The sequence below is a fragment of the Corythoichthys intestinalis genome, chromosome 4, assembly GCF_030265065.1.
Source record: "Corythoichthys intestinalis isolate RoL2023-P3 chromosome 4, ASM3026506v1, whole genome shotgun sequence".
In the NCBI taxonomy this organism is placed as follows: Eukaryota; Metazoa; Chordata; class Actinopteri; order Syngnathiformes; family Syngnathidae; genus Corythoichthys; species Corythoichthys intestinalis.
This window is the reverse complement of record NC_080398.1, coordinates 44,858,934-44,865,057: the sequence shown is the minus strand read 5'-3', so window position 1 is coordinate 44,865,057 and position 6,124 is coordinate 44,858,934.

The following is a 6,124-nucleotide window of genomic DNA, read 5'->3' as shown; positions in this document are numbered from 1 at the left end:
AAGTATGCTATACCATAATACTATATTACTTAAATAATACTTAAACATTTTAGGAGCTCATTTGTGCACTCCAAGTACTGACTTTGTCAGCAACACAAATGTTTAAGAACTATAATTGGAGAGGGTTATCAGCAAATGTATCTCATACATGTGTCATACGCGGAGTTTTGAGGGGGCAAGGGGACCAGGTCCCCTTTGTGTGGCCGAAAAGTGTCATTGCATGTAATTGACTTTCCTATAGATCCCATTCCCGTGACGTCACAACACCGCCCCACTGACTTGTGCCGCCATATTGTCCGTCAGCTCATCGCGTTTACATATTACCGCTATGTATATTCCTCGTATTACTGCGTGTTTTTCTGCTTGTCTAAGGAATCACCGCCTAGTAAACGAACCCAAAAACCTTCCATTTAATGATGGATGGGCTATGTTTTAAAACCTCATAAATAACTACATCACCAAATCACGGAAATCAAGCAAATCAGTGCAGCGCAGTGGCTCCGCCCAGGTGACACAATTTTTTTACGGGGGTAACTACTTGTCACGACACCGGCAGGGGTACTATATTCAATAGATAATGATCTTAGCAAAAAGTATAGCTGTCCTAAGCAACCTGATTTAGAATTCCCCTCAAGAATGATGGGAAACAAAACAAAAAAACGCTAATTTTCAACTTATTACTATAAATATTCTATTAAGTTATTTTTATTGCTGACACTGCGTTTCGGGGTCATAAACATGTTGTGCCCCCAGTCCCAAAAGTCAAACTCTGCCTATGACACGTATGAGTGGATGGAAATTTTTATTTACGCTTTCATATTTTAGATGCAAAATGCCACGATTTAGACACCTATACTTTAGAAAATTCTCGCTGCACTAGCTTACAAAAATGTCTTATTCCAACTCTATATTGACAAGTTTCCGAGGTACTTCTGTTTCACTTCTGCATTTCTGCTCACAATTTCCGTTTTAGACTTTCTCCATCCAAAACAACAGTGAAGCTGGAGTGGCATCACTCATCACAATCCCTCAAAAAACAATTTGGAAAGACCACATCCATCTGCTATCATCACGACATGGGAGGACAACATGTTCACGAATGCAAATGTGGAACGAAGCCTGTGCCACCACAAAGACCGGGTGTTTATGTAGCCATGTTACCGCTGGTGTTATGGAAGGCGTGTTCTCCCCTATCCCTGCATTTTCATCTGTCCGGTGCTCAAAAAAAATACTAAAGCTAAAATCCTGCGCATGAAACAACTTGTTTTTGATATTGTTATTACGATGATGATTGTAATTATGATGATGTTTAATATTATTTACTACAACTACTGTACTGCTGTGGCTGTAACACACCCTAAACCCTGCTATCTGCTGCTAGCCTGTTGCTAATCAGTGTGTGTAGGATGGCACAATTACAGTGTATCACAAAACTGAGTACACCCCTTGCATTTCTGCACATATTTAAGTCTATCTTTTCATGGGACCACACTGACAAAATGACACTTTGACACAAAGAAAAGTAGTCTGTGTGCAGCTTATATAATAAGCCCCTGTTTTTGCCAGGGGTTTAGATAATAATGGCTATATTTTGAGTTATTTTGAGGGGAAAATAAATTAACTTTATTATATACACAAACATATCTGTAAAAGATCTTGGAACATATGATAAACAAATGTTGCAATTATCCTGGTAGCCTTGTTAGAACAGCCTCTAATTGGGCCTTTTAGAAAGACTTGTAGTCTTATTAGTTTCGCAGATCAGAAGTGGACTTTGGACACACACAAGATTAAGGAGAGTTTATTTTCTGCTGTGATTGGAACAGGCCAGTGAAAATGCACTGTGTGTCAGTGACTATTAAAGATATCCTATCCTATCCTATCCTAGTGGTTAGCACAACTGAGAGATTCTGGATCAAATCTTGGCCATAGACTTCACAATTTGTTGAAGGGACACAGGGCTCGTGGCCCATCCGTAGGGGGCCTATTGTCAAAAGCTTAAATTTCAAAATATTTTCAAAACCAAAGCTGCTAGCGACCTAAAACCAAAACAGGCACCTCCCTTAGGCATATATGAGTCATCTATGAGCAGCGACATCAAAAAATTTAAAGTCGTTCCCTAATAACATCCCGATTAATTATTTTTTATACAAGTATAACAAAACTTAAAATGGCTATAAAATTCTCAAATTTAACGCTAGATGCACATAAAATCACCAAATGCTTAAAGATAATCACCTATATTTCCAGGATCAATAGCAATATTTAACACATCTTATAAGTATTTGCCCAAAATAGCACCTTAAATTATTATTATTTAGTTCAAGTTTTCAACAGCTAATAAATCACTCAATTTTCACATTAGAAACTTAAGACTTGAGGAAAGCATGCAAATCATCTTAATTTTACTCAACAAAAGCAAAATTAGCATTTTTCTGCATACAATCACACCTTATTTAGGTTGAATTCCGATGTTACTATTGCCTCAGCACAGAGGCACGTCTTGCCGACTAGCTGGCCCTGGTCGTTTTTAGATTGAAATGTTAGATAAAATAAAACACATAAAAGGCTAATTTTTTTGCATGGACGCATAATTGTCTACATTACCAATTGTCTAAATTGACAAAAAACGCGCAGTTGGTGGAAAATTACCTGACCATTTGTATGTAAACTTTCAATACTCTGTACGGATACAACATGGCGGCCATAACAAAACAAATAGCTGTCTTGTCAGCTGATGGTGTCTTGGCTCAGACCTTGGTCTGTGAAAGCGTCCTTCCATAGTCAAAACCCTGCCTGCTATAGCAACTGAAGACTCCTAATTAATCATATGCTATGAATGTACAGTAGGAGTAAATAGATGTTGTCAGTATATAGCCTGCATTTGGCTGGCAAACAGCCCAGGGTCGAACGTCTCGACCAGCTTAACTGCACTACTAGTTTGCTGTGTTGAAGTTTTAATGTGTATTTAAATCAGCATCATACTGTGAATAAGCACAGAACCACACATGACTATTCTGACTGAAAAATTAAAAGTACAATACTTATTTTTCTTCTTATCATGACTGAACTAGTTGAAAGAGTTTCTTCAATGATAATGCTTCTTCTGTCGTTTCTTCTTCAGTGTGCTTATTATACTTATCAAGGTGGCAAGTGATCACTGGCATTGATTCAGCTTTATCGGTTCTCGCTGTCGAAATGGTTGTCCATTAGAGTAATGAGGTTTAGGTGCCTGTGGATGTTGGGATAAAAGAACCTAGATTAAGATCAAAAGCAAGTTTATACTTTAAGTAATTATACATGCAACTTTTTAACTGCTGATATATATCGTTAAACACATAATATTTCAGGAAAACGATTACTCTCTGAGTTGTTGATATTTTAAGGACCTTTTCTCATCGAAAAACAAATAATGGAAATAATACATTTCATGCTGCATGACTGTTAAGCACACAATTCTGAGATCAAGGGTTCAAACCCACACCCAGGTCGTCCTCTTTGGAGTTGGCATGTTCTCTTTCTCTGTGCCTGTACAGGTTTTCCTCAAGCACCCTGGTTTCCTCCCACATGTCAAAAACATGCATGATAGTTTAATCATACACTCTAAATTGAATCAATGGCTGTTTGTCTCTTTGTGCCTTGGGATTGGCTGGAAAAAAGAAAAAAGTATGCTGAGCAGATGTGATTGCTCTAAAACTGCAAGGGAAACTAAGTTTCCCTTAAAACGTCAAAAAAATAAGTGATCAAATGCACTCTTGTGTGTATATGGATATGTATATATGAAAACACTCAGGTGACTTGAAGTTCCGCTCTGAGACTCCCAATTTAGCAAACTTTCAAAATTTTCCGATATACATGTACAATGTATACATTATTGGAAAGCTTAAAATCTCAATTTTCTGGGGGGAAAAAATTTTGAACAGGAGGGCATTTTGAAAAAAAAAAATTTTTTTTTAAACAGCGAAACCCTATCTGGAGGTGAGAGCATGCGAGAGCAGAATTACAGACGCCATGACTTTAGCGAGATATTGTCACGTACTTACCTTGTTTCGATCGAAAAACTCCATGTAGCATGTATCACTGAGTGTATGTATCACACGTGCTGTGAATGGCCACAGCTGGATTTTTGGGGGATTTTATGGGTGAAACATGGTAATATAACAATGGTCGCGATGCAGAAATCGCGGACATCAAGGAGTAGTTGAGATGTTCTTTTTCATATATTTACCCTTTTTAAACATTTTTTTTTCAATTTTTCTTTGTTTGGATCGATTATTTATCATCTAACATATCGGAGAAAATGCGACAGTAACAAAAAAATACAAGTGATAGTTATGAGGTAGATATCTGTGACTTTTTTACAGACGCCATTTTTTTCCATTGTGAAATAATTTGTTTAAGAGTTTAAAATATGTGAGTGAATTTTTTTTTAAAGTCGTTTTTTTTTTTTTTTTTTAAACTAAATGTGAGACATCAATTAATGATTGTAAGCTAAAAACGACAGACATTTTGAATAATAAATATAATTAATTACCTTCGTTTTATGGCTGGGTTGAAACAAAAGCGGTTGCGCGACGTCTGTAAACGGGGGTTTTCAGGGTGAAACGGACAAATTAAAAATAGTTCGAGGGCTTTGTGTGCCATGAATCTGTTATGGCAGCATAGATATATTGTTCCATCAAACACAACAGTTGTTTTGGCTTAAAATACAGCAGTTTATTTTAAAGTGGGGTACAAGAGCAGAAACTGCTTTTTCAGCCTTGTCTGTGTTTTCCGCCATATATCATTGACGAAATATGTGCTACAACACGCTCAACTTTTGTTCAGAATCAGCTTTTGTACCACTGGTTACGACGCGGCTTACATTTCGTTTATTTGCGCAGCTTCACAGTCCTTTAAACAGTGTGGACGCTGTGCGTCTCCAGAGTTGAGAGTGCATTATTCCACTACTACGAAATGAGACGAGTCATTTGCTAAAGGCTAGGTTTGTCCCACCCACTGGAGGCGTTGCGTCACTGGAGGTCTATGGTCAGTGGGCGGAGTTTGGCTGACCCAGACGCTCTGCTTCTCTGCATGATGACTGGATGATCTGTCTGAGGCTGAATCCCTTTTTTATTGACAGCAAAAGGAAAGAATCAGCGATCTTGTTTTTTAACATCCGTGGGAAGAATTTTTCAATCTTCATTCTGTTGTTCTGACTTGAACTTTACTTTCCTAATCATTCTAAGCGACATTTTCTTTGTTAAAGGGGAACTGAAGAGCTTTTCAGATTTCGCTCTTAAGTGTTTTACTCAGTTGAATTGTATTAAATGCGTCATTCGCTCTCTCAAAAAGTCACATAAAAAAAAAATAATAATAATTGACCGCGTAGTTTTTGAGTTATGGCCATAGCAACACCATAGCAACGAGGGACGCGCCGTCCTGCCGACCCCTACCTCGTGACGTAACTTCCAGGAAGCCTCGCCACCACTCTGAACACGGAAATATAGCACCACGCTATCCTCGCCATATATTGCAAACATTTTCTGGGTTTTACTCGCGGGATTCGTCATGCCATCTCTATGTGTAGCGATATGAATTACTCACAGGAAGACTCGAGACTCTACGAGTGGTCCAAAAAAAAACTTCTGCAAAGGTTTGGACCGTTTTTGTTAGCATGCATACAGGTCCCCAATCGGCTCATTGTTTTCATCATTTCAGCCACGACAGCTTTGAAAACCTACAACAATGCAACCTTGGTTTTCCAAAGACGTAAGTAGAACATTAATGGCTTTTTTTTTTATATAAACGAGGGGGACTCCTACTGCCAGTTTGTTGAAGTGCGACATTTTTTTTTTTTTTTTGCTGTTGGCCTGTCATAAGTAGATAGGTTGGCTGACATGTCGTCTACTCATGTGATTTTATTACTATATCAATAGGTGTTATGTAAATTCAGCTTCCCCTCCTTGAAATACCAGCACCTGACACTGATGCTGAGACCTTCTCAAGCACCCCCACGACCCCACTAAGGATAAGAGGTGCAGGTAACGCATAATGAATTTTTAGCTGAACTTTCACCATCATGAAACAGTCAATGTTTTAAGTATTATTTGAACATTCTCACCTTGTGCGCAGTATAAAATAA